This window comes from Coregonus clupeaformis, chromosome 11, assembly GCF_020615455.1.
Source record: "Coregonus clupeaformis isolate EN_2021a chromosome 11, ASM2061545v1, whole genome shotgun sequence".
Lineage (NCBI taxonomy): Eukaryota > Metazoa > Chordata > Actinopteri > Salmoniformes > Salmonidae > Coregonus > Coregonus clupeaformis.
This window is the reverse complement of record NC_059202.1, coordinates 1224799-1250989: the sequence shown is the minus strand read 5'-3', so window position 1 is coordinate 1250989 and position 26191 is coordinate 1224799. Positions and strand designations below refer to the sequence as shown.

At 45.4% G+C, this 26191-nt stretch overlaps 2 long non-coding RNA genes across 2 annotated transcripts; both read right to left on the bottom strand.

Annotated features, from left to right (window-relative positions):
• Positions 1 to 14682: 14682 nt before the first annotated feature.
• On the bottom strand, positions 14683 to 15196 carry LOC121577356. The gene is made up of 2 exons (XR_006002613.2): positions 14980 to 15196; positions 14683 to 14884 (listed from the first exon to the last, which is right to left on the bottom strand). It is a non-coding gene; the product is annotated as an uncharacterized LOC121577356 (long non-coding RNA).
• Positions 15197 to 19663: 4467 nt separating this feature from the next.
• On the bottom strand, positions 19664 to 20178 carry LOC121577357. Its single transcript, XR_006002614.2, has 2 exons — positions 19961 to 20178; positions 19664 to 19865 (listed from the first exon to the last, which is right to left on the bottom strand). It is a non-coding gene; the product is annotated as an uncharacterized LOC121577357 (long non-coding RNA).
• Positions 20179 to 26191: the final 6013 nt, after the last annotated feature.

The window sequence follows — 26191 nt, the reverse complement described above, 5'->3', positions numbered from 1 at the left end:
CAGATGACCTGGACTCCACAATCCCCCAACCTCAACCAAATTGAGATGGTTTTGGATGAGTCGGACCGCAGAGTGAAGGAAAAGCAGCCAACAAGTGCTCAGCATATGTGGGAACTCCTGCAAGACTGTTGGAAAAGCATTCCAGGTGAAGCTGGTTGAGAGAATGCCAAGAGTGCGCAAAGCTGTCATTTTACATTTTTAGTCATTTTGCAGACGCTCTTATCCAGAGCGATTTCGATTTGTTTAACACTTTTTGGGTTACTACATGATTCCATATGTGTTATTTCATAGTTTTGATGTCTTCACTATTATTCTACAATGTAAAAAATTGTAAAACTTAAGAAAAACCCTTGAATGAGTAGGTGTGTCCAAACTTTTGACTGGTACCGCATGTTTCAACATCAATGCCCTCAGAAGATGATATCCCAACACTGCTACCAAGGTAACCCCTGATACTACTAACACTGCCCATGATGCATACATCAAGATACCCCTCATTTGCTCCGTAGTACAGTTCCATGCAGTTACTATAGCATCCTTCACCACTACTACCGCTCCTTCAGTTACTGTCCCTACAGCGACTGCTATGAGAATAGCTGTTGCATTGAATCTGTCTCCTGCTCCTGATCTCCTATGGCTTTTGTGGTTCACTGATAGATCTAGGACTGAATCTTTCAGATACTCCCTACCTGTCTCCCAACTCATACCCAGTTTCCTAGCCACCAACAATGGCATCCTATGTTCTGCTACAGTCGGTACCTGTGGATAATACCTCCCTGTGCTCAGGTTAGATACATATCTCTCATCCCAAGGCCGATCTACACCCACTCCTTTGTGAACACCCTCGTTACAGTGTAAACTTTGGGTCCCAACGGTTGATAAGCAGCCACCTTCTGACACTTTCTATTTACCGTCACTCGGTCCCAATCTTCTGGGAGATATGTAAAGTGTTTGTTGGCTGTTAGAAATGGGGGAGATATTAGTGGCGGTATCCAACCTTACAAAACTCTGAGTCACATGCTTCTTAATCACACTCTTCAGGAGATGTGATGCTACTAGTACAGCAAACTTCCCTTCCGGTGAGGTGGCCTCCTGTATACAGGGATCTGTGGCTATTCTTTCAAGGGTTGTACCTTCTTCGATGAACCCCTCACTGAAAGTTGACAATAGTGTCTGAAATGACAACACTATCTCTGCTACTCTCACCATGATTTGGTTATGTGTGACGTTCAACTTGTCTTCATAGTAGTCTCTATATTGTGCACAGTTAGCTGTCCTTCCTCTCCAAGAGCTATCCCCTGTATCCCTATACATAGAGGAGTGGTATCGTTCCCCAGAGACTCTATTACCCATTTCCTTAATCTATTAGCCACACAAATCTCTGCCCCAGTCATATTAAATTCCGCTTTTCCCTGTAACGTTAATGCCTTGGTTTTTGGGACTCCACAGAATACACTGATGTTGGTCCTCCAAACTCTGCAATTAACACCCTTATGTAAACATTCTGTCTTAAACACATGCCCCGTATGTACTTAGCCTCTGGCTACAAATACATTTGGACATACATAATTCCATCTAACCCATAACACGTTAGTCACTACTGCTAGTCTACTTATATATTTATAAACATACTAGTACATGCTCACGTCAATTAATCAATTTCCAACCAGGGACGGCCTGTTCAATAGGGCGATATGGGCGACGCACTGCCAAACGGGAAAAGGAAGGGATTTTTTTTCTAATCAATTATATCACGGCAACAGTAGTTATCAGTGTTGTAATCTGATCTGACTGCCACTAAATGTCAAATCAGGCTAAAGTCGTGCTTCAAATGGCCCCGCCCGTTTTTGGGCGATTTCAGTCAGGTTGAAAATCGCCCAGAAGTCTCTCATAGCCTGTCATGTAAAATCTATTTTTTTCAAATTTCAAAGCTTTCAATACATTCTCTATGGGTGTCTGTGGGTTTGCACTTACGCGCTTTCGTCATACGTGACGTAACCATGAACGTAACTAAGCAAATAGCGGCTAGCAGCGTCTCTTTGCGACCTGCAGTGTGGCGTTATTTTATGTTTTTAATTTGTACACTTAGTGGCGTTATTTTATGTTTTTAATTTGTACACTTAGTTTACAAACATTCTGCCAACCATGGATTTCGAGTGGTGGGTTTTGGACTGATCTTGTTGATCGTGTACATACCCGCTACGAATGGACTAAATAATGAAAACGTTGCTGGCAGCGGAATCCAATACAGCTGGGAGACTTGGCTGGATGACAGAGTCCCGGACAGAGAAGTGGAGCCGGCCGGCTTCACCCTGGTCGGAGCGGACCTCGATCTGACAGTCACAGGGAAAATCGATCCTGGTAAGAGAGCGACTCTGTACCCCCGAGCCCCGACATTGAACTGCTTTCTGTGTCACTGTGACCTTACTATCTGCCCCGTGAGTTCCCCCAATTGTTTGTTACCGTTGTGTACTGTTGATAATCACAAGTTTACTGGAGAACTGAGACCAAGTAGAGACTTTGGACAGGGTGGATATGGTATAATAAAGGCAGTTTATTCAGAGGTAAAGATATCTGGAATCGCGTGCACGGACTCGTTCGTCAAACTCTTAGGGAGCTATCTGAAGAGAGCCCCGAAAACATTGTGTGCTGACATTTTATACAATAAATGATGTAGGTTGAATCTAGTAGTTCTGATCTTCTGATTGGTCCTGATGAGTTGGGCGAGGTCCCCTCCACTGTTGCATTGGCTCTGAGTCGGGTTCTCTGTCTTCAAATGTTCAGCCTAAAGAGAGGGGATTTTTGTGTGTGTGTGTGTGTGTGTTTAACAGTGATGATGTGTGTGTGTGTGTGTGTGTGTTTAACAGTGATGATGTGTGTGTGTGTGTGTGTTATCAGTGATGATGTGTGTGTGTGTGTGTGTGTGTGTGTGTGTGTGTCCTCAGAGCAAGAACTCGTGAGTTGGAAGAACTGAGAGACCTATGGCGTGGGTGTTGTCCTTGGCCACCTGCTGACAAGGCTGACAAGATAGGACTCTTTTGTCCATTGTTATAGGATAGGAACAGCATTGATTGAAAACAAACGCCCAACACAAAATGGGTCATGCACAAGATTTTAGTCAGACCAAGCTATAACATTATATATTTACTACGACAGTACATTCAACCAAAAGCTAATATAACAAAGGCATCAGAGATTATTTATAATCTGTCACAGAAACTGGAATCCATCTCCCCAGATCAGTCAATAAATGCTTCTGGTATTGACTTATATGCTGCCCCTGTCTTCATGTTGTTGCTGGACATATCTTTTTTAAAATGTGTGTAGGTCACCTAAATCATCAGAAAAATTGCCCCTCCTGAGAATTTTTTCAGGAGCCGCCACTGTTTCCAACAATCCCTCCTCTGGAACAATGATCACTCACATGTTCTACGACACCTAGGAAACATATTGACTTGAACAGGGAAGAGAGAAAAAACATGTTTAATCATTTCACACCATCCTTGATGTGAATGAGATTGGGCCAAGAACCGTCCATCCGTTCTGTTCTATGCCAAAGGGATGCTAGTCTCCTTCAGCCTCATTCTTGGGTGTCAAAGCAAGACACAGACTATGAGCCTTGTACGTAATTAATTGTACTGTATCATCCAGCAAGCCATATGTATTGATGCGCTTTAACATTAGGATTCTGATGACATGGTAAAACGAAACCCCTACTATCAAGTACCCCATCATGGTTAGTCCAAGCTATCATCTAGTGGGTTCTCTAATAACCTCCCTCTCTGGGCATGAAAATGTAATGTTTCCTGGGAGGAAACCCTCACTAGACTCAATAGACTCGAGCAGTGCACCCTCCCCTCACTTTGTGCTCTCCTCACAGCTTAGGGGCAGCGCTCTCTCTCTCTCTCTCTCTCTCTCTTTCTCTCCTTTCCGAATCATAATCAAGCACTTGATAAATTATCCAACCCAAATTTAGAATGACTGTCCTTAGTGCTTCACGTTGAGTCTATCACTCGAATTCGAGACCCTCAACTTAGCACACACCGACACTGTTAGTATGTACATTTACAGACAGGGAAAATATATAGACAGTATGCACTACTTATATTACCAGGATTAACTTTTCTCATCACAGCCCCCATTTGTCCCTGTTTTACTGTAGCGAGTGGCATGTTAATGACAGATCGGTATCTCAATGCATCTTTAATCTACAATACATTTCCCAGTGTTCAGACCCCCACAATCAACCTGATATCCCAAATAAACAGTTTCGGGCAACCCTAAATCAATTTACGGGCACAGTTGACCACCCTGAGCTGCCACCACCATTCTGTACAGTTCATTCTGTCTGATCCATTCTGTCTGGTCCATTCTGTCTGGTCCATTTTCCAACCAGTGCATCAGCAGCATGAGAGAAGTATGGACGTGATCTCTCTCCATGCTCGCGCTACATGCACGGTCTCAGGACTCATGCCGCTCGTACACAGGTTGCTGGCTTGGACTCAAGTCTCAGTAGAAGTGGTGCAGGACCATAGTGAACGCCATTACTTCAGCCGGTTAGGGATGCTAGTCTCCTAACAGCTCACACTGTTCTCGTCGTTTTATTCCTTCCATGCATATAGATACCATAGGTAGTCCTATCACTATAACTTCAAGAGAGGACAGACCAAAACAACAGTTTAAGTCCTCTCCTATCATCTCTTCCCTCTGCTCAATCCTTCTCCCTCCAATCTCCTGATTCTGCCTCCTCAACCCTCCTCTCCTCCCTTTCTGCATCCTTTGACTCTCTATGTCCCCTATCCTCCCGGCCGGCTCGGTCCTCCCCTCCTGCTCCGTGGCTTAACGACTCATTGCGAGCTCACAGAACAGGGCTCTGGGCAGCCGAGCGGAAATTGAGGAAAACTAGACTCCCTGCGGACCTGGCATCTTTTCACTCCCTCCTCTCTACATTTTCTTCCTATGTTTCTGCTGCTAAAGCCACTTTCTACCACTCTAAATTCCAAGCATCTGCCTCTAACCCTAGGAAGCTCTTTGTCACCTTCTCCTCCCTGCTGAATCCTCCTCCCCCTCCCCCCTCCTCCCTCTCTGTGGATGACTTCGTCAACCATTTTGGAAAGAAGGTTGACGACATCCGATCCTCGTTTGTTAAGTCAAATGACACCGCTGGTCCTGCTCACACTGCCCTACCCTATGCTTTGACTTCTTTCTCCCCTCTCTCTCCAGATGAAATCTTGCAACTTGTGACGGCCGGCCGCCCAACAACCTGCCCGCTTGACCCTATCCCCTCCTCTCTTCTCCAGACCATTTCCGGAGACCTTCTCCCTTACCTCACCTCGCTCATCAACTCATCCATGACCGCTGGCTATGTCCCTTCCGTCTTCAAGAGAGCGAGAGTTGCACCCCTTCTCAAAAAACCTACACTCGATCCCTCCGATGTCAACAACTACAGACCAGTATCCCTTCTTTCTTTTCTCTCCAAAACTCTTGAGCGTGCCGTCTTTAGCCAACTCTCTTGCTATCTCTCTCAGAATGACCTTCTTGATCCAAACCAGTCAGGTTTCAAGACTGGTCATTCAACTGAGACTGCTTTTCTCTGTGTCACGGAGGCTCTCCGCACTGCTAAAGCTAACTCTCTCTCCTCTGCTCTCGTCCTTCTAGACCTATCTGCTGCCTTTGATACTATGAACCATCAGATCCTCCTCTCCACCCTCTCCGAGTTGGGCATCTCTGGCGCGGCTCACTCTTGGATTACGTCCTACCTGACAGGTCGCTCCTACCAGGTGGCGTGGCGAGAATCTGTCTCCGCACCACGTGCTCTCACCACTGGTGTCCCCCAGGGCTCAGTTCTAGGCCCTCTCCTATTCTCGCTATACACCAAGTCACTTGGCTCTGTCATATCCTCACATGGCCTCTCCTATCATTGATACGCAGACGACACACAATTAATCTTCTCCTTTCCCCCTTCTGATAACCAGGTGGCGAATCGCATCTCTGCATGTCTGGCAGACATATCAGTGTGGATGACGGATCACCACCTCAAGCTGAACCTCGGCAAGACGGAGCTGCTCTTCCTCCCGGGGAAGGACTGCCCGTTCCATGATCTCGCCATCACGGTTGACAACTCCGTTGTGTCCTCCTCCCAGAGTGCAAAGAGCCTTGGCGTGACCCTGGACAACACCCTGTCGTTCTCCGCTAACATCAAGGCGGTGACCCGATCCTGTAGGTTCATGCTCTACAACATTCGCAGAGTACGACCCTGCCTTACACAGGAAGCGGCACAGGTCAGAATCCAGGCACTTGTCATCTCCCGTCTGGATTACTGCAACTCGCTGTTGGCTGGGCTCCCTGCCTGTGCCATTAAACCCCTACAACTCATCCAGAACGCCGCACCCCGTCTGGTGTTCAACCTTCCCAAGTTCTCTCACGTCACCCCGCTCCTCCGCACACTCCACTGGCTTCCAGTTGAAGCTCGCATCTGCTACAAGACCATGGTGCTTGCCTACGGAGCTGTGAGGGGAACGGCACCTCCGTACCTTCAGGCTCTGATCAGTCCCTACACCCAAACGAGGGCATTGCGTTCATCCACCTCTGGCCTGCTGGCCCCCCTACCTCTGCGGAAGCACAGTTCCCGCTCAGCCCAGTCAAAACTGTTCGCTGCTCTGGCACCCCAATGGTGGAACAAGCTCCCTCACGATGCCAGGACAGCGGAGTCACTCACCATCTTCCGGAGACACTTGAAACCCCACCTCTTTAAGGAATACCTGGGATAGGATAAAATAATCATTCTACCCACCCTTACCCCACCCCAAAAATAAAAAAAATAACAAATTAATAATAATAAGGGGAATGCACCAATTTGTAAGTCGCTCTGGATAAGAGCGTCTGCTAAATGACGAAAATGTAAAATAAATGTAAGTCATTTCTGATTCAGAAAATCCAAACAACTATTTACCGTATGACAAATTATTACCTTCCCAATTTTCTTAATACAAAATGTCTAAAACAAATGTCAAAGAGCATACCAACACACTGTTGAAACCATTTTCCAAATTGGCTTATACACCCTTATCATGCTGGTGACTTCACCGCAGAGTTATAGGGTCAGGGAGTTAGAGGTCTAACCCTTAGGGAGAAATCCCAACCATACAGCAGATCCAATCTGGTGAGATTTATATCAAAACAAAGATAAAAACAAGAACCAAAACAACAACAGCTATGCACTTCTTCATATTACACTTGAATCTCACCCAATGTCTCTGTCCTTTCTAGTGAGGTTGATCATTCCTCACCAGAAAGTCAGGACAAAAGTCATTCAACTCCATTAAGTATTTTCTTTCCCTTTTCTTTCCTTGTACTTCAGAAACCGTTTAAAAACATTTCAAACATTTCCATCATTCTGCGTACCCAGTTTACAACCAAATTAAAAAGACCCCACACAATGAATCAAACATGGTATTAACACCTCTAACAACTATTCATAACCGGTGAGTTGTGTGTGCGTGCTGGTGTGTGTGGTAAAACGTAGGGCAAAAACAAACAAACAAATGGCCAGGCCTTACTTATCTGGGAGCTCCCTCTATGGCGGGATCCGGATACCTTTATATTTTATAAAACTGCAGAATTTCCCTAACTGCTCTCCCAAGACTATAGTCTCTGGAAACATTTCAAAGAGAGATAAGGACATCCCATCCTCTCCTGGAAGAGAAAGTGTACATCTTGTTAGTATTCACTATGCTACATCTTAATCAGCAACACAAAAGTTTTAATTACAAACAAAACATGATAACAAGTCCACTGTCCTCCCTCCAATCATTAATCATTTGTTTTAATCCATGCCAACGTTTATGTACCCTTATGTAGCCTGTACTACCCTTAGACACGGCGGCATTTCTCTCGCCACCGAGTCTAACGATTTACAGTGGCTTGCGAAAGTATTCACCCCCCTTTACATTTTTCAAATGTTTTGTTGCTGTCACGACTCCCTCCGAAGCTGCCTCATCTCCTTGTTCGGGCAGGCTTCGGCGTTCGTCGTCACCGGCCTTCTAGCCACTGCCGCTCCTCTTTTCATCATTCCATTTGTTTTGTCTTGTTTTTCACACACACCTCAGTCTCTGTATAATCCTTCCCTCTGCTCCCCCATGTCGCCGGAATATTCACCCGTGTTTTGTTTTCCCAGTACGCATTTAAGTCACAATGTATTTGGTTTACACATTGCTGCAGACTGCTGTATTGGCTTTGATTCCCACCTCCTGCGCCTGGCTCCGTCCTACTCACCTTGTTACAGTTGCCTTACAACCTGGAATTAAAATAGATTTTTGGGGGGATTGTATCATTTGATTTACACAACATGCCTACCACTTTGAAGATGCAAAATAAAAAAATGTGTGAAACAAACAAGAAATAAGACAAAAAAACAGAAAACTTGAGCGTGCATAACTATTCACCCCCCCCAAAAGTCAATACTTTGTAGAGCCACCTTTTGCAGCAATTACAGCTGCAAGTCTCTTGGGGTATGTCTCTATAAGCTTGGCACATCTAGCCATTCTTCAAGGCAAAACTGCTCCAGCTCCTTCAAGTTGGATGGGTTCCGCTGGTGTACAGCAATCTTTAAGTCATACCACAGATTCTCAATTTGATTGAGGTCTGGGCTTTGACTAGGCCATTTCAAGACATTTACATGTTTCCCCTTAAACCACTCAAGTGTTGCTTTAGCAGTATGCTTAGGGTCATTGTCCTGCTGGAAGGTGAACCTCCGTCCCAGTCTCAAATCTCTGGAAGACTGAAACAGGTTTCCCTCAAGAATTTCCCTCTATTTAGTGCCATCCATCATTCCTTCAATTCTGACCAGTTTCCCAGTCCCTGCCGATGAAAAACATCCCCACAGCATGATGCTGCCACCACCATGCTTCACTGTGGTACTCTGTAGCTCAGCTGGTAGAGCACTGCGCTTGTAACGCCAAGGTAGTGGGTTCGATCCCCGAGACCACCCATACACAAAAAAATAAATAATGTATGCACCCCTGACTGTAAGTTGCTTTGGATAAAAGCGTCTGCTAAATGGCATATTATATTATTATATTATATGGTGTTCTCGGGTTGATGAGAGGTGTTGGGTTTGCGCTAGACATAGCGTTTTCCTTGATGGACAAAAAGCTACATTTTAGTCTCATCTGACCAGAGTACCTTCTTCCATATGTTTGGGGAGTCTCCCACATGCATTTTGGTGAACACCAAACTTGTTTTCTTTTTTTTTTCTTTAAGCAATGGCTTTTTTCTGGCCACTCTTCTGTAAAGCCCAGCTCTGTTGAGTGTACGGCTTAAAGTGGTCCTATGGACAGATACTCCAATCTCCGTTGTGGAGCTTTGCAGCTCCTTCAGGGTTATCTTTGGTCTCTTTGTTGCCTCTCTGATTAATGCCCTCCTTGCCTGGTCCGTGAGTTTTGGTGGGCGGCCCTCTCTTGGCAGGTTTGTTGTGGCGCCATATTCTTTCCATTTTCTAATAATGGATTTAATGGTGCTCCGTGGAATGTTCAAAGTTTCGGATATTTTTTTATAACCCAACCCTGATCTGTACTTCTCCACAACTTTGTCCCTGACCTGTTTGGAGAGCTCCTTGGTCTTCATGGTGCCGCTTGCTTGGTGGTGCCGCTAGCTTAGTGGTGTTGCAGACTCTGGGGCCTATCAGAACAGGTGTATATATATAGAGATCATGTGACAGATCATGTGACTTCTGAAGGTAATTGGTTGCACCAGATTTTATTTAGGGGCTTCATAGCAAAGGGGGTGAATACATATGCACGCACCACTTTTCCATTATTAATTTTTTTGAATTTTTTTAAACAAGTGATTTTTTTTTCACTTCACCAATTTGGACTATTTTGTGTATGTCCATTACATGAAATCCAGATAAAAATCAATTTAAATTACAGGTTGTAATGCAACAAAATAGGAAGAACGCCAAGGGGGATGAATACTTTTGCAAGGCACTGTACTCTCGCATATGACTGGCCTCTCTTTTCCCCCATGATTTTACCTAACCACCGCACTACCAAGGTCATTTTAGGTTTGGTAACCCCAATGCTGTCGCTTGACAGCATTGCTTTTTCAAAACTCTACTAACAATTACTCACAATATTAACTCCACTCTAATTTCTCGTGACGCCTCCTCCCTTTCGTCAATTCTATAAATCAATTTCAGAATAAGACTAGATCAAATGTCTCACGAGAAAAAAAAAAAACAACAACACGGTTATCTGAGTTTGCAATGAGTGTTTGGTCGTGCCAATTTTAACTTGTTACCTTCTAGAATCCATTCCCCTGGCATTTCGCATAGATTCTTCAATTCAAAATCCACCTATGCGTTACTCCCAACTCAGACCGCTTTCATGAATGCTTGCTATTGCTCACTAGTCAGTGAAGAAAAGGTCTGCACAGCCGCACTTACCCCGAAATGATACGGTACAGAGGTCTTAGGCTCTACAGTGCAGTCTCTCACCCAATGGCCAAATGCGCCGCATTGGTGACAAGGTTTGGTGGCTTTTCGCTGCTGAATGTATTTGTAGTCATATTTACCTCTCCGCTTTATTTTATTTTTCTTACTCTTGTATCCATTACCGGTACTTGAGTTATGTTGAGCAGCGACTACACGCACTGCAAAGTGAGCGGAATTAGATTCCACTCTCAATGCGCCTTGAACTATCTCCACCCATGTGGAGTGTTGGTCCACCACCGCTGCAATAGCAGTTTTGACAGTGGGTTTCAACCCTGCCATCAAAGCGGAGGTACAAATTCCAGCATTTTCATTAAAATGATATGCTAGTGCCAGATTAGTGCACAACGCGTCTTCCATCCTATCAACGTACTCACGTACCCCCTCATTTTGACCCTGAGTGCATTTACTAATTTTGTTAATGTCAGGGTGTAACAAAATATTTCCAATAGCTGTCAAAAATATTTCAATTTGTTCCTGAGAAGTAGCTGGGTAAGATGCCTCTCGAGAGAACGACCAGGCGGGAGTACGATAGTTTTCTACTAATTGTGCCAACATTGCTCTCAGCAATAGGGAACGGATAACATTGTCCGGGACTACTACAGTGGGGAAAAAAAGTATTTAGTCAGCCACCAATTGTGCATGTTCTCCCACTTAAAAAGATGAGAGAGGCCTGTAATTTTCATCATAGGTACACGTCAACTATGACAGACAAATTGAGATTTTTTTTTCTCCAGAAAATCACATTGTAGGATTTTTTATGAATTTAATTGCAAATTATGGTGGAAAATAAGTATTTGGTCACCTACAAACAAGCAAGATTCCTGGCTCTCACAGACCTGTAACCACTGATAATCTCCCTCGATCTGGGGCTCCACGCAAGATCTCACCCCGTGGGGTCAAAATGATCACAAGAACAGTGAGCAAAAATCCCAGAACCACACGGGGGGGACCTAGTGAATGACCTGCAGAGAGCTGGGACCAAAGTAACAAAGCCTACCATCAGTAACACACTACGCCGCCAGGGACTCAAATCCTGCAGTGCCAGACGTGTCCCCCTGCTTAAGCCAGTACATGTCCAGGCCCGTCTGAAGTTTGCTAAAGTGCATTTGGATGATCCAGAAGAGGATTGGGAGAATGTCATATGGTCAGATGAAACCAAAATAGAACTTTTTGGTAAAAACTCAACTCGTTGTGTTTGGAGGACAAAGAATGCTGAGTTGCATCCAAAGAACACCATACCTACTGTGAAGCATGGGGGTGGAAACTTCATGCTTTGGGGCTGTTTTTCTGCAAAGGGACCAGGACGACTGATCCGTGTAAAGGAAAGAATGAATGGGGCCATGTATCGTGAGATTTTGAGTGAAAACCTCCTTCCATCAGCAAGGGCATTGAAGATGAAACATGGCTGGGTCTTTCAGCATGACAATGATCCCAAACACACCGCCCGGGCAACGAAGGAGTGGCTTCGTAAGAAGCATTTCAAGGTCCTGGAGTGGCCTAGCCAGTCTCCAGATCTCAACCCCATAGAAAATCATTGGAGGGAGTTGAAAGTCTGTGTTGCCCAGCGACAGCCCCAAAACATCACTGCTCTAGAGGAGATCTGCATGGAGGAATGGGCCAAAATACCAGCAACAGTGTGTGAAAACCTTGTGAAGACTTACAGAAAACGTTTGACCTGTGTCATTGCCAACAAAGGGTATATAACAAAGTATTGAGAAACTTTTGTTATTGACCAAATACTTATTTTCCACCATAATTTGCAAATAAATTCATAAAAAATCCTATAATGTGATTTTCTGGAAAAAAAAATCTAATTTTGTCTGTCATAGTTGACGTGTACCTATGATAAAAATTACAGGCCTCTCTCATCTTTTTAAGTGGGAGAACTTGCACAATTGGTGGCTGACTAAATACTTTTTCCCCCCACTGTATGTCTGGAATGGTGATACGTCCCTCTGCTGCCTCTCTCAACCCGTAACGCTCTTTTTCTTCTATATGAGAGGGATATAGCGGAGAAATTACCTGTTTAGCCTGGGATACATGATATCCCGGGGCGAACGGTGAGGAAGTGCCGAGGCTATATACCCCCCACAGGTGTTCTGATACTGCTGGAGGACAGCTGTAAATTGTTGGACTTTATTTAGATTATTTTCCAGAGCCCTCACGAGGTCCTGGTTCTTTTCATCTAATTCATGAGCCCGCCCATCTGCTATATTCCATATTCGAGCCGAATTGGTAGATTGCTTGTGCGCTTCTTTTAGCGCATCCATGGCTTTATTAAACTTTCCTTCTTCTAGCCCCGCTTTAAAAGGAGAATCGTGGCCGTCGGTTGCCATTTCAATAGTTATTATTCCGACGCCTCTACGGACGGTGTCCAGAGTGTTTAGATCTCCTCACCCACGGCTCTAATACACGCCAATTGTAACTATTTTTCAGGTAGTGATACCCACTTCCCGGAGAGTAGTTATGGTATAGGTGCCTAATAATTTGGTCACGGGACCTGACACCTTGTATTAGAACCAAAACTAAAGTGGTCCTCTGTAGCTCAACTGGTAGAGCACGGTGCTTGTAACGCCAAGGTAGTGGGTTTGATCCCCGGGACCACCCATACACAAAAAAATTTATGCACGCATGACTGTAAGTCGCTTTGGATAAAAGCGTCTGCTAAATGGCATATTATTATTATAAAGCGTCTGCCAATTTATTACTGGAGAATACGGGTGACCTAATGTCTTATACCAGTGTTACACCTCAAATATCCCTGTTGTTGACAACACACATTACCAAAATAATTCACAGTTGTCTTCCTATTTCCACATCATCTGTCAAGGTTCCCTGCCCCAATAGGGCATAAACCAACCTGTCTCTTTATTGCTACTGCTAATACACACAAATCATGTTCAAATAACAATCAAATATCTTCTTGCTTTTCTAAAAATGAATGTGGCTCTCCTCCAGAACTTATAGGCAACATTTTATCACTATCCACATTCCCTTCTTTTGGTCCTTCTCCATGGACTACTTCTCTACAACCTACTAATACATGGATGTAACAAAATATCCATATAGACTACAGACACTTAAACAGACTCCAACCCCTAATCTAACCTATAAGAGGGCTAAACCCTCCTGAACATGCTGTGCCCGCAGTGCTCCAGTCTAACCTATTAGGGTGCTAAACTCTCCTGAACATGCTGTGCCCGCAGTGCTCCAGTCTAACCTATTAGGGTGCTAAACTCTCCTGAACATGCTGTGCCCGCAGTGCTCCAGTCTAACCTATTAGGGGGCTAAACCCTCCTGAACATGCTGTGCCCGCAGTGCTCCAGTCTAACCTATTAGGGGGCTAAACCCTCCTGAACACGCTGTGCCCGCAGTGCCTAGTCCTACCGGTAGTATTTACAGTGGGCCTACTAAATAAACTCAGGCTTTTCTAGGTCCGTATCCTATAATTGTTCAGCCTACGATTTTCATCTCCCCAAGATGTCAGAATGATTTTCATCTCCCCAAGATGTCAGAATGATTTTCATCTCCCCAAGATGTCAGAATGAGTGGTAATGGGTGTAGGAACTGTGCCTACCTTGTTTTTTTTGTTGTTGTTTTTTTGCTCCACTGATTCGGACTCTCCAGTTCAACCGTGAATCGTGGTGAACCCTTCTTGCACCGCCAACTGTTAGGTTCTAAATAAACAGAGTAAAAAACTAAAGGACGACTAGGAAAAGCTCAAACCAAGTTTATTCACCCACAAGCACATATATTTAAACCTTCCTCCTATGCTGAGTCTCCTCCTTGCACACCTGGACAGCCAATACTTCTCTGTTGCTAGACAGGACTTTAGTGATGCCTGTTCTTTCTCATTTCATCTGACCTGACCTCGGGCCCAAATTCCTCAGTCCTCCCCAACTCACGGCTGTCCTACCTTATCTGTTGACTGGAACCAGACTGTGGCCCTTCTCCTCTCCATAGAATACCTGATATTTAACAATGACATGTTCTTCCTGCACTCCCCTTTCTCACTCAGTAGATTTCCATACCCTCAGTTCTAATATGGCAACATGAATAAGGATATTTCATATTACTAGAAATTAGTACCCAACACAGGGAAAATGTATGGAGTAAAAAGTACATTATTTTCTTTATATTAGGTTGGGTGGGGGACTCAGGTGCAGAGACGGACACACGGACAAAGAGAGTAAAATTAGGATGTAGTTTATTCAACGTGTATTGGCAGAGAGAAGTAGTCAGGGTGAAGTAGCTTCAGGCTGGGGTAGGAGCTGAGTGGGGTGGAGAGCCAGTAGTCCTGAGAGCTGGATAACGAGGATGTCAGGCAACAGAGGATCAGGTAGCGGCGTGGGAATGGCAGGCAGGCAGGCAGGCAGCAGGAACAGAAGAGATCTGGTCGAAGGAGAGACAGGTTACAAACGAGGCAGGAACAACAATAATACTGAGAGAGTACAACTACACTGAGAGTGCTGTACGGGCCAAGTTACCACTGGAAGTGTAGGAACGAACTGGCGCTGGAGAGGTGTCCAGCCCGGGTAGATATCTGCTGCTTGATTGGTGCCAATGAGCTGCAGCTTGATGTAACTGCTCTGGTGATAGAATGGCCACGCCCGCTGACCAAGAACCTCTGACTGCACAGCAGGGGGAGACAGACACAAACAACACACACAGGGGAGAAAAGGGAAACGAACACCAACAGGAACAGGACCAACAGAGCCGGACCGTAACAGTACCCCCTCAACGGGCGCCACCCGGCGACCCACCCGGCTTGTCAGGGTGGTCCCTATGGAAGTCATTCACTAGCTGCGGATCCAGAATAAAACGTCTAGGAATCCAGGACCTCTCCTCGGGACCGTATCCCTCCCAGTCCACCAGGTACTGAAACCCTCTACCACGCCTCCGGACGTCCAGCAGTCTCCCGAACCGTGTAGGCTGGATGGTCGTCAATAATGCGCGGTAGCGGAGGGGATCCGCCGGCGGACACAAAGGACTGGAGGAGACCATCTTCAGCTGGGACACGTGAAATGTAGGATGGACTCTCATGGCCTGGGGAAGCTTCAACCGAACAGCCGAAGGGTTGATGATGGATTCGACCTCAAAAGGACCCAAATATCGGGCGACAGCTTACGGGGAGTCAGTGCGCAGGGAATGTTGCTGGAGGAGAGCCAGACACGCTGACCAGGCTGGAACTGTGGAGCGACTACCCTGTGCCTGTCCGCCACCCTCTTATTCCTCTCTGCTGTCCGTAGAAGGGCCTCACGGGTGTCCACCCACACCTTGCGGCAGCGACGAAGGTTATCCTGAACTGACGGAACGGCTAACTCCCTTTCCTGAGACGGGAACAATGGCGGTTGGTACCCCAAAGCCGCCTCAAATGGTGAGAGGCCCGTGGCAGATGAGGTGAGGGAATTGTGGGCATATTCGACCCACGGGAGATGTTTGGCCCAGGTAGACGGGTTCTGGGATGTCACACAGCGTAGAGCAGCCTCCAGGTCCTGGTTGGTCCTCTCAGTCTGGCCATTGGACTGGGGATGGAAACCTGATGAGAGACTGACAGAGGCACCCAGAGCCGAACAAAACTCCTTCCATACCCGAGAAATAAACTGTGGACCTCTATCGGACACTATGTCCACAGGTATTCCATGGGGACGGAATACATGTAGGACAAAGAGGTCGGCTGTCTCACTGGCAGATGGTAATTTTGGTAATGCAACAAAATGGGCAGATTTAGAGAATCTGTCCACGATGGTGAGTATAGTGTCATTACCCTCAGACATAGGAAGTCCAGTGACGAAGTCCAAGCCCACGTGAGACCAAGGCCGACTCGGGACAGGGAGAGGCCGCAGCAGGCCCGAAGGAGCCCTGTGGGAAGCCTTATTTTGGGCACAGATGGAACAGGCCGCCACGTACTCCCGGACGTCAGCCTCGGCGGATGGCCACCAAAAGTGCCTCTTGAGTAGCGATAGTGTTCGTTTCATACCAGGGTGGCAGGAGAAGCGTGAGGTGTGGATCCAGTTGAGCACTTGCGGCCGCACGGCTGCGGGAACATAGAGAAGGTCGGGAGGCCCATCGGCCGGTCCAGGTTCCAACTCTTGTGCCGATCGGACGAGGGACTCGATTTCCCAACGAACGGCCGCCACCAAACAGGAAGCGGGCAGAACAGGTTCAGGATTGCTGGAGTCTTCAGTGTCTGTAAACTGGCGAGAGAGAGCATCAGGCTTGACATTACGTGTGCCAGGACGATATGTTAAGATAAACTTGAACCTGCTGAAGAACAGAGCCCATCTGGCCTGACGGGAGTTCAGCCTCTTGGACGACTGGATGTAAGCCAGGTTCTTGTGGTCCGTCCAGACTATGAAGGGTTGCTCTGCTCCGTCTAGCCAGTGCCTCCATTCCTCCAACGCCAACTTGACAGCAAGCAACTCTCGGTTACCCACGTCGTAGTTCTTCTCAGCAGGGGGTCAATCTCTTGGAGAAAAAAAGCCACCGGATGGAGCTTCTGGTCCGTGGGGGAACGTTGTCGACAGGACAGCCCCCACCCCCGAATCTGAGGCGTCCACTTCCACAACAAACTGCAAACTAGTGTCTGGATGAATAAGAACAGGTGAGGTGGTGAACAGTTTCTTCAATGTACTCACGGCTGACTCGGCCTCAGGCGTCCACAGGAATGGCACCTTAGGGGAGGTGAGCTTGGTCAGGGGGGCAACCACTCGGCTGAAACCCCTGATGAAGCGGCGGTAGAAGTTGGCGAAACCCAGGAAGCGTTGTAGCTGCTTCCGAGACGTGGGTGTGGGCCACTCCACAACCGCTCTGATCTTGTCAGGGTCTGGTGACACTTGTCCCCGCTCGATGATGAAGCCCAAAAAGGGGACGGACTGCCGGTGGAACTCACATTTTTCTGCCTTCACATACAGTTTGTTTTCCAGGAGGCGTTGGAGAACCAGACGGACGTGGGAGACGTGTTCATCCTGTGACTTAGAGAATATCAGAATGTCATCCAAATAGACAAACACAAAACGGTGTAGAAAATCCCTCAACACATCGTTCACCATGGCCTGAAACACTGCTGGGGCGTTAGTGAGACCGAATGGCATGACTAGGTATTCAAAGTGTCCGAGAGGGGTATTAAACCCAGTCTTCCATTCGTCTCCCTGCTTGATCCTAACGAGGTGGTAAGCGTTCCGTAGATCGAGTTTGGTAAACACAGTGGCACCATGAAGGGAGTCAAATGCTGAGTTGATGAGAGGCAGGGGGGTATGTATTTCTGACTGTGATGTTATTAAGTCCTCTGTAGTCAATGCAGGGCCGTAAGGTTTTGTCCTTCTTCTCAACAAAAAAGAACCCAGCACCAACAGCGGACGATGAGGGACGAATGATGCCAGAGGTTAGGGAGTCGCCTATGTAGGTTTCCATAGCTTCTCTCTCAGGACGGGACAGATTGAAAAGCCGACTGGACGGCAAAGGCGCTCCAGGCAGTAACTCAATAGCGCAATCGTATGGCCTATGAGGTGGTAATGAAAGTGCCTTGGACTTGCTGAATACCTCGGCCAGGTCCCGGTACTCCTCCGGGACTGAAGAGAGGTCTGGGGTTTTGACTGGGGAAGCAGGGGAGCCGACCGAGGGCGGAATAGCCGACCCAAGGCAAACAGAATGGCAGTGAGTGCTCCAACTGTGTATCTTGTGGTTTTGCCAATCAATATGGGGGGTTGTGAAGGCTAAGCCAGGGAAACCGAGGATAAGGGGGGAGGCCGAGGAGGAGACTACTTTGAACTGGATGGTTTCTTTGTGATTGCCGGACAGCATGAGAGAAACGGGGACAGTTTGGTGGGTGATATTGGCAAACTGATGGCCGTCAATAGCGGTTACTGTTATAGGCTTAGGCAGGGGCTTAACAGGGATCTCAGCCTGAGTAACCAGGCTAGCGTCAATAAAACTATCCTCAGCACCAGAGTCGATGAGAGCAGCTAGTGGGAGAGATAGATTCCTGAACTGGACTGTAACTGGGATCACTAGACGGGGTGCTGTGGGCATTGAGTCTGGTCTAACACTGCAAGTACGCCCCACTTTTACCTGCGAGCTTGGTCTTTTGGGCGAATCGGACAGTTAACCAGGAAATGAGTGCGGTCCCCACAGTACATGCACTCACCAGCCCGTATGCGCCGTTCCTTTTCGACATGGGACAGACGAGCACGGCCCAGCTGCATGGGCTTGTCTAGTTCCGTGGAGGAATCCGCTGAGGTGTGTGGTCGGTGTCCGAGTGGTGGTGTAGCTTGGACTGCAGAAAGCGAGGGAGCCCCGTTAGAGGTGTGGACCCGACCGCCCCTCTCCTGTCTCCTCTCCCGTAGCCTGTTGTCTATTCGTGTAGCAAGGGAAACGAGAACATGAAGATTAGCAGGCTCATCACGAACAGCTAGTTCATTCTTAATTGTGTCACTTAGACCGTTAACAAACGCTCCCTGAAGAGCTTCGTCGTTCCACTTGGAATCGGCTGCCAAGGTCCAAAAATCAATGGCGTATTCAGCCACGCTACCCGTGCCCTGTCGTAGCTTCAATAGTCTTTTTTGTGGCGGTTCCGGCATAGTCCGGGTGATCAAACACAACTTTCAATTGAGAGGAAAAATCGTCAAACGACAGGCTGGTAATCTGCTGAGTAGAACAAGCCGCTTCTGCCCACATCAAAGCTTTGTCCCTCATTAACCCCAGTGCGTAATGTACCTTTGAGGATTCCGTGGAGAAAGACAGGGGCTTCTGTTGGAACACCAAGCGGCACTGAAGCAGGAAACCACGGCATTTGTTCAGATCCCCGGTGAAAGGTTCGGGTGCGGTTGTAGGGGGTTCCCGAAAGGCAGGAGCGGAAGCCGAGCCTGGAGCCACTGTAGGAGGAACAGGCGGAGGAGAAGCAGAGGGAGAAAAGGTAGTGAGTGTTACCAGGTTAGCTACCTGAGAGGTGAGATGAGATACTTGATCCAACAACTGCTGGTTGTTATCCAATAGAGTCCGGATGAGTTGGTCGTGTTGTCCCAATAGTACTCCTTGTGAATGGAGGGCGTGTTGTACGCCATCCCCCGTTGTTTCATGTGGCATCTCTGCTGAGTCCATGTTTTGGCCAGTTCGTTCTATTAGGTTGGGTGGGGGACTCAGGTGCAGAGACGGACACACGGACAAAGAGAGTAAAATTAGGATGTAGTTTATTCAACGTGTATTGGCAGAGAGAAGTAGTCAGGGTGAAGTAGCTTCAGGCTGGGGTAGGAGCTGAGTGGGGTGGAGAGCCAGTAGTCCTGAGAGCTGGATAACGAGGATGTCAGGCAACAGAGGATCAGGTAGCGGCGTGGGAATGGCAGGCAGGCAGGCAGGCAGCAGGAACAGAAGAGATCTGGTCGAAGGAGAGACAGGTTACAAACGAGGCAGGAACAACAATAATACTGAGAGAGTACAACTACACTGAGAGTGCTGTACGGGCCAAGTTACCACTGGAAGTGTAGGAACGAACTGGCGCTGGAGAGGTGTCCAGCCCGGGTAGATATCTGCTGCTTGATTGGTGCCAATGAGCTGCAGCTTGATGTAACTGCTCTGGTGATAGAATGGCCACGCCCGCTGACCAAGAACCTCTGACTGCACAGCAGGGGGAGACAGACACAAACAACACACACAGGGGAGAAAAGGGAAACGAACACCAACAGGAACAGGACCAACAGAGCCGGACCGTAACACTTTAGGAATATAGTGAAGTAAAAGAAAAGTTGTTAAAAATATAAAAAGTAAAGTATAGATACCCCCAAAAACTATGTAAGTAGTACTTTAAAGTATTTGTACTTAAGTCATTTACACCACTGGTCCTGTATTGACGTTTTGACTGTTTGACGGCTCGTCGGAGGTCGTAGCAGGATTTCTTATAAGCGTCCTTATTAGAGTCCCGCTCCTTGAAAGCGGCAGCTCCGTTGAAATGACGTGGCAACAATGTTGATTCAACCAGTGTGTGCCCAATGGACAGAGCATGTAAATAGTGCGCAACGAGGCATGCTCATCGCTCTCTAGCGCACTGCTGTCTGTGTCATCACTGTCGTTGAGTTTGCATCCATTTGGACTTGACTTTTTCCGCACTCTCAATCTCTGAATATTAATTTAGCATTATATTGCCACTCAGAAAAATAGGCTATATCTGACTGCCCTAGGCAATTTTGCAGGTAGCGACTCTCATTTAAATGTTTCTATTTCTTGTTCTCCCTCTATCCGTGCCTACCTGAATAAACCAAACATAGAAATGCTTGAATAAACAACAAAAAAACAGCTTTGTATCAGTTAAAAAAACATCCTGGGGCACAGTGAACTAATTCCATGGATAGAGAACAGAAGATCATAGATTTGAATCTCACAGACACCGTGCCAAAATAAAAAATAAATGTGTTTGCATGATTAATGCCTAAGCAAATGAATTTCCATGTGTGCTATCTGTGCTTGGAGTTTTAAACAGTTAACCCAAACTAAGCTAGCAGTGCTACTAAAAGTCTTATTGAAACATTCAGTGAACATTTTAAAGACGTTATTCAAAAACCTCCAAATAACCTTTAAATGTAATTCAAAACATTGACAACATTAGAGAATTACTTTCAAATAACCTATAATTTCCATTCTCAGAATGTTAATAAAACCTCCCAGGACTACTTTCAGGGAACCATAGTAAAATGTTCTCAGAACCCCCCTACAACTTAAAAATGTTCACTTCCATTCTCAGAATGTATTCAAAAAGTTCATGTTTACCGGACAGTAAACATATGGCTTCGTTCCCAGAACCAAGGGGAAACCAAAAACATACGTTTCCCCAACTTCCAAGGAACCAAAATATGCTAGCTGGGAAGCCATATACAGTATTTTGGCAACTTGACTTGCATATTCCAGTAAACATTCCAGTTGAGCACAAATTGAGCACAAATTAAGTAGGCCTACATTAACAGTCACACTGATTTTCTTCAGGTAGCATGTTTAAAAGTTCCTAAAATGTGCAGTTATAATTGCTTTTCCAACTGAACACATTTTCCTTTAGGCAGAATATCTGAACGATGGACACCACGTCGTTTTCAGTGCTGTTTCATGATTCTGTTTGTTCTTGAATAGTAAATGTCCAGCCAGCTTGCACATGGCCACGTTTGAAGGGTTCCTCTTTGGTACAAAAGCAGGATATCCTTGGCCATACCGCAATGCACACACCGTGTCTGGCGTGCACCTGAGTTCAGCGGTCCAGGCGGGCAGCCTCACGTAAAAACATGTTGTCTGCCTTGTTACCATCCAATAGAAAGCCTGTGACCTCCCAAACTTTCTTAACATCATATTTTCTTCTCAACATATTTTTTTCCTGTGTGGAACAAAAAGGCAGATGGAAAGTCTGTCAAATGGTAGAATCTCTTCTCGGCACCAAGGGTTGGATTGAAGCACTTTCTATCCATAGTTCGTGGTCCATGTAATAACCATGGAGATGGATGTCACGCCCTGGCCTATAGAACTCTAGCTAGTTTGGTCAGGGTGTGAATATTCTAGGTTTGTATTTCTATGTTTGGCCGGGTGTGGTTCCCAATCAGAGGCAGCTGTCACGCGTTGTCTCTGATTGGGGATCATACTTAGGCAGCCAGTTTTCCTGCCTGTGTTGTGGGATCTTGTTGTGTTCCTGTTTAGGCTTGTGTGTTAGCCCTTTGGACCGTCACGGTTAAGTTTGTTATTTTGGTTACTGTGTCGTGTGTTTATTAGTTAAATAAACATGTACGCCTTTCACGCTGCACCTTGGTCCGACCCTTCTCTTAACGTACGTGACAATGGAGATGATTGACAGATGCAAATGTCCCAAAACTGTTGAATCCAACATGGAAAGCCCGATTCAGACCTCAGGGCCCAGTTTTTCAAAAGTTATCTGATCATATTTCGGCAATCAGATAGGATTAAATGTTATAACTGGGTTTTTCAAAACTGAAAAATGAGATTCTGATCCTCCGTATAAGGATTCGGATTTGGTAATCCAATCTGACCTTTAATCAGGATCAAATGTCTTTTTGCATTTTTCAAAGGTGATTAGGATAGTTTGCCAAAAATGGGGATTATCTTGCTCCCACTGGAAGGGTGGATTCAGGGTGGATTTAGACCTTGTCACCTTAGTTAGATTGAAATGTCTTGGTTGTATTGTACTTGAAACCAAAGGTTCATTATGTTAAATTGACTGCAGTATAGGTATGTGGTCAGTTGTTATATTGAGAAGTGTCAAATAAAGGTTTGTACTTACATATAAGTGATATGCAGGCTCTATTATTTTTACCTTTATTCATGTATTTACTCTTCTATGTTTCCCTATGACAGTGTAGAAGTAGTACCATAACCTGTCCAGTAGATGGCAAGGTGTAGGCCTGTTCCAAAACCCTGAAAATCCAGATTCTGTGATCTTGATGTTGTGGTATCTGGATCAGAATGATCCTATCTAATTATTTTCTTAAAACGTCTTAGCAGCCAGATCGATCTGATCCTGGATTGCAAAAAATAGGTTTAGAGAATCAGGATCATTCTGATCCAGATTAAAAGTTTGGAAAAACTGGGCCCAGAGCACGAATACGATTCCGATTTGGATGGTGCCAGGATCGGCCTGGGGAAAGGACTGGTTGGGCTCGGGAATGAAAAAACAGTGCCCGAATTCCAAAGGGCCTACGTTGACCACCATCATTATTCTACACGGTTCACCTGTGGATCTATTTTCATTGGGGTCCCCAGCTTGATGAATGGCTGTAGGCCAAGGTTCGGTTTGCTTTATCATAGGCCTACTCATCTCAAACAGGATTTCTTCTGAAGTTGAACGGCTTGGCGTCAAAGTCTTGTTTGACGCTGAATATTTTATTTATTTTTCTCTCGTCTCTCTTGGTATTCATTTGAGCAACATACTGACACGTACCAGGGGATATCAGAACAGCCCTCTGTGCATCATGTCGGTCCAGCCAGCTTTTAAAGTTGTGTCAAACTTTGACTGTGTGGCCGTTATGTCAACCCCCAGTCTGTAAACCTGATAGCAATGGTTATGGACAAAATAGGCTACATTGGTACTGGCTACATTCACAACATGACACTGATGTTCTCTTCTAGCTTGCATATGACATTAAAGTCAGGTTTATTTTTGGTAGCAATCAGCATATCCCCTGCCATACCAACCACAATGCACACACACACTACCATGTCTGGTGCAAAATGGCATCCAAGTGCCTCTATGTTGCTGTGTCCCATCAATTTAACCTCTAGAGGGCACTCACACCTCAGCAATCAATGCAAGATGAGCATCCAGTTAGGAGTTAGGACATAGGAGTCCCTGTAATCTGAACAACATTACACCATTACCCACACCACTGTAGCTCCCACAACCCAGTACTTATCCTGGCACCCACAGTACCAGTACATAAATGAAAACACCACACACACAGTGTGTGTGGATGTGTTTGTGTGTGTTTGGAGGGCTGTGTTACACATGATGTCCCACATACAGTACGACAGTCCAAGTGAATGGGCCTTAACTACTGTTGTTGATGTTGTGTTTTTCATGCTGTGATTTATAGCACTACTGAAGACAGGGGAATTATGATATTATGACCTGTGTCTGATGACTGATGCTTTGGCTAGTCTAGATGATAAATACACATATTCCTCTCTCAATAGCTGTCTTCTGGTGGAGATGAATGAGCTATCTGAGCTGGAAAATATGAACACAGACAAAAAACCACCCCCGAACCACATCACTGTGTCATTTCCCAGTAAGATCCATTTTCAAGGTGGTGAAAATTGTTGGTTGATGTGTTACCATGTTGAATAGTGCTCTAAACCATTCTCTGTGATAAAGAAAGGACATTCAGTTTGACATATTATTTTTCATTTATTCCCAATTCAAAATACCTGTTGTGGTTAAATGTATGGAGTATGAATAAGCAGGACAAGAGGAGGGGAGGGTAGAGGATAGGTAATGGGGACCAAGGGTAGTTATATCGCAATAGCTCACGTTATACAGTTAAAGGGTTGAATAACAGCTGTGGTTTAGCATTTTTCTTTATCGGTATATACAGTATACTCCTCTCCCCCCATAAGCACATAAATATACAGTGCCTTCAGAAAGTATTCATACCCCTTGACTTACAGTATTCCACATTTTGTTGTGTTACAACCTGAATTCAAAATCCATTAAATATATTTTTTTTCTCACCCATCTACACACAATACCCCATAATGATAAAGTGAAAACATGTTTTTAGAAATGTTTGCAAATTTTTTGAAAATGAAATACAGAAATGTCTCATTTACATAACTATTCACACCCCCGAGTCAATACATGTTAGAATCACCTTTGGCAGCGATTACAGCTGTGAGTCTTTCTGGGTAAATCTCTAAGAGCTTTGCACACCTGGATTGCACAATATTTCCACGTTATTCTTTAAAAAAGTATTCAAGCTCTGTCAAGTTGGTTGTTAATCTTTGCTAGACAGACATTTTCAAGTCTTGCCATAGATTTTCAAGCAGATTTAAGTCAAAACTGTCACTAGGCCACTCAGGAACATGCAATGTAGTCTTGGTAAGCAACTCCAGTGTATATTTGGCCTTGTGTTTTAGGTTATTGTCCTGCTGAAAGGTGAATTTGTCTCCCAGTGTCTGTTGGAAAGCAGACTGAACCAGGTTTTCTCTAGGATTTTGCCTGTGCTTAGCTCTATTCCGTTTCTTTTTATAAAAAAAAAACCTCCCTAGTCCTTACTGATGATAAGAATACCAATAACATGATGCAGCAACTACCATGCTTTAAAATATGAAGAGTGGTACTCAGTGATGTGGTGTGTTGGATTTGTCCAAAACATAACGCTTTGTATTCAGGAAATGAAGTTAAGGTTTTTGCAGTTTTACTTTAGTGCCTTATTGCAAACATGAATATTGTTTTGGAATATTTGTATTCTGTACAGGCTTCCTTCTTTTCACTCTGTCCTATCACAGCCATTAAACTCTGTAACTGTTTTAAAGTCACCATTGGCCTCATGGTGCAATCCCTGAGCAGTTTCCTTCCTCTCCGGCAACTGAGTTAGGAAGGACTCCTGTATCTTTGTAATGACTGGGTGTATTGATACACCATCCAAAGTGTAATTAATAACTTCACCATGCTCAAAGGGATATTCAATGTCTGCTTTTTTTTATTTTTACCCATCTACCAATAGGTGCCCTTCTTTGCGAGGCATTGAAAACCTCCCTGGTCCTGTTTTTGAAATTCACTTGTGTGGGGTACAGAGACGAGGTAGTCATTAAAAAAATAATGTTAAACACTATTATTGCACACAGAGTGAGTCCATGCAACTTATTATGTGACTTGTTAATAAAAAAAATATTCAGGCTTGCCATGACAAAGGGGTTGAAGACATTTTAGCTTTTAATTTTCATTAATTTGTGAACATTTCTAAAAACATAATTCCACTTAGACATTATGGGGTATTGTGTGTAGGCCAGTGAAACAAAATCTCAATTGAATCAATTTCAAATTCAGGCTGTAACACAACAAAATGTCGAAAAAGTAAAGAGCTGTGAATACTTTCTGAAGGCAGACGCATGGTGTACGCAGACTCACTCACTCACAGATACACTACATGACCAAAAGTATGTGGACACCTGCTTGTCGAACATCTCATTCCAAAATCATGGGCATTAATATGGAGT